This window comes from Cupressus sempervirens, chromosome 3 (assembly GCF_028749045.1).
Source record: "Cupressus sempervirens isolate cs-2001-9-10 chromosome 3, ASM2874904v1, whole genome shotgun sequence".
In the NCBI taxonomy this organism is placed as follows: Eukaryota; Viridiplantae; Streptophyta; class Pinopsida; order Cupressales; family Cupressaceae; genus Cupressus; species Cupressus sempervirens.
Window position 1 is genome coordinate 472,913,690 of NC_143120.1, and position 11,360 is coordinate 472,925,049.

Consider the following 11,360-nt stretch of genomic DNA (forward strand, 5'->3'; position numbering starts at 1 on the left):
AATATAAATATTTTTAATAATAATATGGTGAGATATATACACAAGTGGTAGTGTTTCTTTTGATAATAGAATACAGATTTATATGAAGAACTATACTTAACTACTAATAATAATAATATGTGGGTGGTAGTGTTGGATTTTGATAAGAGAAGAGTTTATTACATATTTATATGACAAATTATATTAAGTAATACTATTAGTAAGTAGTAGTGTTGGATTCTCATGACACGAGGAAGAATTTTTTACAAACTTATATGAGAAACTATATTCAAGTAACACTATTAGAGGGTGATAGTGTTGGATTCTTATGAGATGAGAAGGGGTTTATTACAAATTTGTATGAGAATAGATATTGGTATTTTACATATATTATAATTAAATACAACTAACACCATTTATGTCTCAATTTTATATTTAGGCATTATCTAATGAGATGGAGGCTTTGACATTTGATTGTTCCTTTTTTAATAAATATAAATATATTTAATAATAATATATAAAACATGTTTACATATATATTTTTCATATATTTATTTTAGGTTTATGTGAGAACTTGATAAAAATAGATGTCATGTGAAAGATATGAGGCATTGGCATGCAGAATTGGGGCTTGGAGATTTTTTTGAGAAATTTAATAAAAATAGGTGTTATTAAAATACAAGTGGCAGTATGTTGTATTATCTAGTACCTATTGATTTTCTAGTGCATGGCATGGGAAATTTCACATTATGTTTGTAAACAATGAAATATATTGACAAATATCTATTCGCTCTCAAAGTTGTGTTTCCATAAAAGATATCCCTATATATGTATGTATGTATGTATGTATGGATGATAGTAGTGGTGCAAATTGTATAATGTTAAACAAGTTAATATACAACTATAGAATGTTATTATTTAGTTATTAAATAAGATAATAAGATGATTAAATAATTTTTATAATGTTTAATTATATTGTTTTATTGTTATCGTAATATTAGAATATATATTGTAAAGTCCGTCAAATTGTAGACATCTAAAAATGTCTCTTGACTCTTATTAATTAAATTAAATTATTGTCAACCTTGACCCATTTAATTTTAACGAATTAATTATATTTGTCATGTTTATGTAAAGTTGGGTTCATTACATAAGGCATTTAAATTTAATTTGAATGTGTCTCTTTAATGTATTAAAATTACTGAATGCATTCCCTCAATGAAATCCCCTTTTAAATAAGTTTATGTTTATTTGAATTCTTTCATTTATCTTATTTCTTATAAACCTTGATTAGACTAATTTGACTTAATGTAAATCCTTGCCTATGCATATCACTTTACCCACTAAAGCTACATTTTTAGACTACTTCATGATTAAGCCCTTAAAAAGGTGAACAAAATTGAGCCTCTCAAACCTTAAATGTCCATCTTGTCCTAAATTTCTCATAGATGTGTGAGAAACTTTGACTTTTACATGGCTTGTGTTGGCCTCAACAATAAGACTAATAACTAGGAATGGCTCCCATACCTAAGGATTGGACATCCAATGAGCAATTTTCTAGTCTATATCAAGATGCATTGAACTACAAGACCCAAGGACATAGACTTGAAATGATTCAACATAATACATGCACTAAGTTCCTTTTGGAGTCATACATCTACAACTTGGAAACAAACTTGTAGAAAGGTAAGTATTGGAATTGAACCTATTTAAATCCTAACTACCAAAGCATAAACGAATCATAAAAGATTAAAAAATCCAAACATTAAGGCAATACTACTACTATGGCAACCTTGGTTGTAGGAATAGTCATGCAAATTTTTTTCTCCATGTGACTGCAAGAGTAGGCAGTAATCTATACATCAACTAAGAATATAGGGAATCCTAAAGCTCACTCATGAAGTGGCCCCCCTTGAATGAGTGAAACTAGATTACTTAACAAGATATGGAGACAAAATGAACATTGCTTCTTTATTCTTGATATAGAAATTTGTTGCACATAATGATTGGAATGAAACTATATTGTTGAAACAAGTTACAAGTAATAAACTATCTCTCTTCTCTACTTGGCTAGTGCAAAGAGAACTTTAGAATTTATTTATATCTACAACTATAAATAACTCTCTTAACTATTGTTATAAGACTTTCATGCCAAGTACCTGCTCCACTAGCTTGGGGTATAGTACTAGACTTTTCCCCCAAAGTTCTATCACTATGGCTCCTATGAAGGCTCCCGCTTCTACTCCCGTGAAGGTTCCTACCCACCATGATGTTCAAACTTCTACTTCTCCCACCCATTGTCTATTGGACATGTCTGTGGATGATCTTTGTTCCCTAGGTGCAACTGTGGATGCTCCACCTATTGTGGCTCAGTTTGAAGATGCAAGTCCTTCTCTTGTTGCCCTTGTTATTCCTATTGTTCACTATTTTTTCGGTGTTCCTGCCTAGGCTATTTAGGCCAGGTTTCAAACTTTGTTTTCTCTCACCCATTGTCCTATGGCTATTGTTGGGGGTGATGTTCATTCTCTGACTACATTTGTGGATGCTCTTCATCCCCTTATGACGGCTTGGATTATTGTGAATGTTGTTCTTGTTGCTCCTGTTGTAGTGGCTAATTGTTCTCCTAATGCTAAGTCTTGGGTTGCTATGGGGCGATATGCAATATCTTATGCTAATGTGACTACTTATTAGGCAAGTATTGAGGATCTTGTTGTGAAGTTGGGGCTCCATTCATCTATGCCTATCTCTTAGTAACTTGCTAGTGCTTCATTTAGATTTAGAATTTGTTGATGAGATCTTTATATATGAGCTGGATTTCTCTTCTACAGCTGTTATTTTTTCATTTTAGGAGTTTCGAGCCCTCTCTTTTGGATCTGCATGCTTAGATTTCCAAATTTTGGGAACCTATCATCTCAGATTTAGTTCACATTTACCCTGTGGCAAAGGATTTTTTATTGTGAAATTTGCTAATGTTGAAGATAGAAATTCCATCATGTGTCATGGTTTCTCTTGGGAGGAGAGGTTCCCCTTGATGACCAAACCTTAGAATAAGGATTTTGACCCAACTACTGAATCCTTTAATAAGATTCCTCTTTGGCTAAGGTTTTTGAATCTTCCCCTTCACTTTTGGTTGGATTCAATCTTGGAGGCGGTGGAGGAGGCCCTTGGGGACTTCTTGTTGGTTGATTCGAGGTCTTCCAATGTGTTTAGGAGGATGTATGCTCACATTCTTATGGAGATTGATGTCTCCAAGGGGCTCCCTGAAATGATAATGTTGGCCTCTCCAAATGGGTCTTGGCTTCATCTTCTTGATTATGAGGGAATTCCCTTCAAATGTAGGAAATGTCATAAGATTGGCCATCTCATTGTGTGATGCTCCTCTGAAAAGGTTAGATCAAAGAAATCACCTTCTTGGTGGTTGGGGGTTTCAGATGATCACTAAATAGTTCAAAAAGTATCCATAATTGTGGATGGGTTGGATAGCTCTTCTCATATTAATCTTTCTTTGGTGGAGGATTTTGTTGTTGGCTCTAATGATTTAGACATTGTCCCTTCGGCAGTGACTTAGAATGTTACTAATGTCCCTTCTTTTGTTGTTGAAACTATTGATTCGAATGTTCTCTCTGTGGTAGCTCTGATTCAAATTGGTGTTGTTGTCCTTTTTTCTACTTTTGTTTAGAACATTGTTGCTAGTGTTGCTTCAACAGTTTTATCTCCTAATGTGAGGGTGTTGGGGGGTGGTTGTGGAGTTGTTTGCCCTAATTGGCAGAAGGTTGTGGAAAGGTGGAGGATGGATGGACATTAGTAAAAGGAAAAAAGTCAAATCCTCCAATCCTTCATTTGATATGTTTTTATGTTCTCAAAAAGATGGGACCAAAATGTAAATCTTGATGATCTATTTTGAATGAGGTCTTGGGTCCTTTCAAAACCCGTTGCTCGCCTGCTCTTTTAGAGGTTGTTTCTTTTTGTTAGACTCTCCTGGCCTTCTTTGGCATGTTGTTTCTTTGTTTTTGTTAAGGTTTAAGACTTAATGTCTATTTATTTTGTAAATTGATGGGTTTCAAGCACCTGTTAAAACCTATTTTACTTAATCAAAAACTCTCTTAACTATTATTGACCACTTATACATAATAAAATTATGATAGTTATTACAGTAAAGAGTTAATGGAGGAATTTCCTTGGCAAAAAGAAATTGGTCTTTTGTACACACTCGTAGGAGAAAATATAAAAAGTTTGGTGCCTATAACTAATTTTCCCAAGAAACTAGATGGTTCAACTAGACCTACACATGACTTTGACACCCTCCATGGTAGCTTGACTTAGTCTGGGTGGTTGGTACATCCTTGCTATAGATTTGTTAATCTACTCCTTCTTTCTTCCTTTACCTGTTCTTGCAATGAGAGGTTAGAAGTGTAAGATTTGTAACCTATTTATTTCACATTCATTCATTTATCATATCAATTTTAATTAAATATTATGCACACATCACATGGTTGTGGGATAACAAATCACTTTGCGATAATAAATCTTATCACATTTCAAATATTCCCAAAGTATATTATAGAGGTAATTATAGTTTATTATATCAAGCATATTATCAAAATAGGTACAATTTGGAATGATCATAACACATTAACATTTTTTAAGTATATAGACCTAAAGCATGAAAAAAGAGTGTTTGTGACCAACATGAGACACTATAAACAATGACATAGTTCTAAGACATAACAAAAAAGCAAATAAAACATGCCCCTAAATTTGGCCCATCATTCCCATGACTCAAAATCTTGTTGTTTCTCTAGCAACTGAGAAATTTTGGGTCTTCACATGCATCTTGTAGTCAATGTTTGATCCTTTCTAGCACCTCATTTTGCCAAACTTCAATAATATCCCTTGTTATCTCTTAGTTTATTTTCCCAGGTCTATGGACTTCTTCCTCCATGTTGTATTTTTTTGCATCCTCAACAATGCTCAATAATGGGCATAGGAGGAGTGGTGGTTGAAACTTAAGAGGCATCCAAACTTCTTCTCGTACTTATTCTAGCATTTTGTACCACGGTGCTCTCTAATTGAAAGGAAATAGTTCTAGGGAGAATGTGGTTATTCTCTATTCAGGTTATCAAGAAGACTATTCCACCCCTAGATAACTAAGCCCAAGACCCTTGTTCCTTCTTATCTTGTCACTCCTTCACATATCTAGAATTCTTTTTCTCTTATACAGTGCATCATATCTCTTTGTTTTTTATCAAAGAACAATCTCAACTAGTCATGTAATAAGTATTCTCAGTATCCTTATTCTCCGCTATATGATTAGTGGGGCATTTGATTCTTCATACTTATATGGCCTTTCCTGAGTTTCTCTAGTAGTCTCATTTTGAATCTTGGACATAAATACCCTTGAAAAATGGGGTTCAAACTAACATTACATTATAACAACATAATAATGAAGATAAATCTCACACAAATTTTCAACAGTTGTAGTGGAATTTTGAAACATTCCATTAAAATATTGGGTTGTTTCCATGAAAGGATTTAACCCTCGATCAATGTGTGTTAACTTTAGGCTATAGTATTTCACCTAGAGATAAAGGGTTGAAACCCTTGTCGGAGGCCTATAACTCATTAGTTTAGGAACTAACTTTGTAATCTAAGTGATTCTTTCTTTAATCTAAATAATTTCCTCATCCTTCTAGATTAACTCAAGTTGTTGATTATCTAGTATCCACTCTCGTCTCTCTTTTCCCATTTTCCATAGTGTTTGTTCTAATAACAAGTCTCTATGTAGACTAATTCTTGTAGTAAAGATTGTAGACAAGTTAGGTGGTGTATTAGGGCCTTGATCCTCAACAAAAGGATATATCAATGGTGGCTCATAAGTGTGTCCCCTTGCCCATACTACAACATCCCTTTTTGTGTTTTCCTCTACTAATTATTATGATGTGACAGTCATCTGATTAAGATTTCCTACATCCTACATTTGATAATGTTTTCTCTCTTCAACAAGCTCTTCCTATACAACGTATTCATCTCCATGTACAATATGTTTCGCTTCTTTGACTACTAGAGCACATCATAATTCACATTGTGGAATATCTGGTTGAACATCTGGTAGAGCGTCTCCACCCAAAGAAACATTCTCAACAATATAAAAACTATCATTATACAAGGAACCCTCTTCCATAATTGTGTCCTCCTACTTTCCAAATAATTCTTCCTATGTTTGAATATTTAATTCTTCCACTTCAACAAACTCAAAGGACTCTAAAGTAACTGTTGGAGCTTAAGGTGTAGGAAGTTTCTTTTGAACCTTTCCACTCAACTTATGACTATATCTAGTAGAGGTTTCTTCTATGACCCTAAAATTATTTTTCCTCTTAGATTTTCATTGTGAGGGTTTAGTAGAGGATGTGTTTTTAGGAGAATCATCTTTTGTAACCTTCCTTTTCTAGGGAGAAGGAATTACCTTGATTGGTGCTTTCTTGTATGTTTGTTCTACTTATATGGCCTTAGCCTTACCCTAATCATTTTTTTTAGATGACCTTGTCCTCCCAAACTCTTAGGGAGGTGTTTCTTCATGAGAATGTGAAGGAGTAAATTTAAGATCCTGTGATGATTCCCTAGGGATTTTTGATTTAGGGGTTTGGCACTACTACATTTGACCTCATTTTTTGACCAAAATTTTTGACCATCAATTAAAATGGTTTAGGTTGGTCGAATTGTAGAAGGAATTAAAAAAATCTAAGCCCGTGTTGGTCAAAATTTTGACCAACATAGGCTTAACTTTAAAATGAAATATCATTTTCGATTTCATTGTTGCGCGAAGGAGATGGAGCTACAGAACCTTGCTTTCCTGTCGCCGGCTCCTCATCTGGAACACTGGACTCTCCATCTCTCGCATCCGGCTCTAAATCTGGTGAAATGATTCCTCTCGATCATTTGTACCCGGACCTCATCGACTAGTTGAGGTAAAAGGTTTTTCTGTTTGCTCCAGGTCTTGATATGTATTACCATATGGCTATGGCCTTCCCATTCGACTTGTGCATGCATTCTAAAGCAACAGATATTGAATAAACTGCCTGAGTTTGCACCAGATCAGGGGGAGATGACACCATCTACAGTTGTCATTAGCGATCTAGTTGATCAGGCAAATTCGTACGCTAGCGTTCTTCCTTCTGCATCCTCTTGTGCCCATCTACAGCCCTTACATCTCTCCATCTCACTAATTCAAAATTTACTGCAAGTTTTGTAGATGGAAAAAGCCAGAGGTTGTATGCTAGGAATTAGTTGAGTGGGGAGAGTGTCTTACTATTGATTGAAGGGTTGAGAGAGAGTGGGGGAGTGGGATACAAGCATCTTGGAGATCATTTTACCAGAGGGCTTTACCAGGTGAGGGTTCATGAAAGTAAATTGGAGGCGCATAACAATATGTGGAAAAATGGAACTTTGTTACAAAAGTCACACCGTAAAACTATAACCTGTCAATACCTGCAAATTCAATTTTAATCGACCTGTGAAGTGGGTTGTTGGAAAAGTTGAGGGATGTGATTTAATGGAAAGGTTGGGGGAACTGAAGCATATAGTGTGTTATATACCAAATATCATCTATAGTTAGAAATGGAACTTGTTGAAATACAAGATGAAAGGGAGAACTTGAAGGTCAAAGTTGGTTAGTGGTCTTCCCAAAGGAAGTGTGCTGATGGCAAATTCTCAAACCTTTTAAGAGGAGCAAAATAAGATGACTACAAATTGGAAATGTCAAACACAATGTTAGAGGGATTATCATCGCCTATATTGAAAATACAAACTCAACAAGGGGATCATGTAACACAACCAAATAATAATAACAAAAAAATGACATAGGTGGTTTTTCTGCACTCATCAACTTTTGTGACACATTTTTTGTGGTTCATCTATGTAGTTTTGAGTTTTGGGTCATATTTGACAAAAAAACATCTCTCATGAGGCTAGATATGGACATTCATATATAATAATTAAAATGTTACTCGTGGTGTTTTTGTAGTGCATCAACTTATATGATATAGTATTTTGGCTTTCTATGTAGCTTTGAATTGATCTTAGGGTCCATATCTCACAAGAACCCATCTCTCAAGAGTTCAACATGTCTTATGTAGATAATGTACTATTCTGGTTTAGGCAATTTTATTTACTGGGTTTCTATTACAATCATCCCTATTTAGCTTCTATTATGCCATACATAGAGCATTCAGAACATGTTGTTCAAAAAATATAACACAAATGATAATAGTAATAAACATTCCAACAATGCTACATTAAATAAGAGCATTTAGTTGTGAGGAAATCATGGTTCCCAAAGACTCAAGAAGAATTTGGCTAACCTAAATTGACTTGGGCTCAGCAACTTAAAAAAAGATTTACATTCAAAACTTGGTAAAATCTTGGAAATAATTTGGCATGCATGAATTTCTCCTACATAGATGCCAAGTACTCACCCCAAGTTGCTCTGTAAACTCACCGTAAACTCAATTCAGTTGGATATATCCACTTTAAATCGGTTGATAGAAGAAGTCCCATTCATTGAAAGCCCATATAAAATATACGTTGGTAATCTGGCAAAGACTGTAACCACTGAAACCCTGAAAAAGAAATTTGTGGAGAAGGGGAATGTTTTAGATGGAAAATTCATTTGTATACTGCAAACAAGAAAGTCATGTGGCTATGGATTTGTTTCGTTTCCATCAGAAGCTGACATGGAGGCTGCTATTTCCTCATTCAGTAATGCAGTGAGCTTTCAAAGTCCTTACTTAACCTTGCACTTATAAGAGTCAAGTTTATGTTTTTTGGACTAATCAATGAATTTTAATCTTGAATTACATATTAGCGATACAATACATAAGAGCAAAGAGACCCTTCACACGTTCACTGCATTTAACTTTACAAGGTTGTTGATAAGTGTTGTAAACCCATTAGCCATTTCAATGCCAGCCATCCTTCACCATACATTAGAATCAAATGTCAAAAATCTTTGAATTGGGTTTTGTCTTAAAAAATGGCAATAACTCAAGAACTTAATCAGTGCTAAAACTGCATTGTTTGTCCGTTTGTTACTATTTGTAAATTTGAGTTGTCTTTTAAAAATGATAATAACTATCAATAACATAATCAACACCATATCTGCACTGTTTGTCTATTTATTACTAACTTGTGCTTGATCACAAATTTTGAGGAAAATGGATGCAACTTTCACTACTGCCAAACTTATGTATTTATGGAAAATTGGACCCAGTTCCCTAATTATCCTTTTTTGTGTAATGAACTATCACTCCAATTTCATTCTGATGATTTGATCTAGATTTGTGCAAAGGTTTCCCCCTCCCTCCGATTGAGTTCACTCCTAAGCTTGACCTTCTTGTGACCTAAAGATCCATTTGAAGCCACAATACAAGTTTTGGAGAAAATCTGTGGTACAGCTAAAATTTGAAATCCATGGTACCGCAACATGATTTTCATGTATGAATGTTATAGATGGCCTTTGGATTTCCAATTCCTAGTTTTGGCCTATTGTTTCCAATAGCAGCACCTTTAGGGATTATTTTCAAATAATATTGCATGGTCATACCAAAATTTTGGTGGAATTTTAGCTAATTGCTGCATTCAACTTGATTTTGATTTTGATTCTTCATTCAACTGATGCATATCCTACCTTTCCATCATGTTTGATTTGAAATTTTGGGCATTATATTCATTTCATGAGTATTTTAATGGACTCTGGTGAGTATTTTAATGGACTCTAGGCAGAAATTATGTGGAATTTCTTGGTATTTACTCTTTAGTATAGTGGATTATAGGTATCTCCCTCAATTTATTGTACAACATAGCTATGCTAGATTTTTTAATTTCACATTGATGGATTGCACAACATCCCCTTAAATTTATCCATGTGTAATTTACTAATTTACAGTGGTATTTAATTGCATATTGGAGCCTCATCTAGGATTTGTTTCTAGTTGGATTTCAGACCTTGTTTTTCTTAATGGTTACTACTAACTCAATCTTCAATAAAGCGGTATATTTTGTGCCATGATAAGCACTACCTATTGATGCATTTGGTTTTTTTCTCTAGTTATTTTATTGCGAGTTGTGTCTTAAAAAACATGGGAGTTGTTTATGATCAGTGTTAAAGAATGATGAGTTTCATATTTGAACATTTTTCTTAACTTGTGTTTATAGTTCTCTTAAACGATTTACTGAACCATGTGCAAAATACAATCATTCATGCTTGCAATAATGCAACATAAAGTAGAACTAACGAGAGGATGGTATACAAAATAGAATTGAAGTTTAGGACACCTAGAAAATGAAAATTTTAAGACCGATTAGTGAAATCAAGGATTGCAGTAATATTCCTTCATTTATGAAACCTTTTTTGAGATAACTCACGTGGTCTTTCAAGGACGAACCACATTAGGAGCTTCTTGATGAATATGATGTGGTTCAGTCCTTTCTTGCCTTTTTAAATTTTTTTCTTCTAAAATCTTAAAAATGGTTATATGATCTAGGATGAACGTAGTTCCACAGCAATGCAAAATTATTTTGGATATCTTATTAAGCAAGCACAAAGTACATCAATTATCAACTCCGACAAATATTCATCTAGGGTTTGATTGCTCATGGGGAAACCTAAAGGATTGACATTTATGATGATCTAGCTTGTCATATTCTATGCTTGTATCCACTCTTTCTGGTCTGTAGCCATTGTGTACTAGTGATTATACCTTTCTTGCATAGTCTTTGTTGCCTAAGATTTGACCACAAAGTAGGTAAAGAAAGTTCATCATAAGCACACTCAATAGTAAAATTTGGATTGCAAGTTCATCATAAGCACACTCACTACTTCAAAAAAATCAATTTTTGGAAGTTTCATTTAATGCGATGAGAACCCACCTTCTATTGGTGTTGGAACCTTCCTCCATTTGAGGCACTAGCCAATCTTCTCCCCCTACCCCCTACAATGACCCCATTGCACTTTTTTTTTGTTTATAGAATTTATATATATATATATATATATATATATATATATATATATATGCTTTATGGTTCTTCTTTGCCTTCATTCCTGCCTGTGGTGTCTATGCCCATTTTGAAGGACCAATCAATATTGGAGGGTTTTGCTCCAATTGCATATATCTGAGGAATTCAAATCCCCATTTAGCTTCTTGTTTGCAAAGAGTGTCATTCTGACCTCTAGCAGTTATTATAAAAGTCATTTAGGTACTTGAGGAAGCTATGTTGCACAACCCATATCACTCATATAATCCTACACTTGAACGGAGCCCAAAACCAGTTACCATGGGATTGTTTTTTGATCAACAAAACATTGACAAAACATATGTGTTAAACTT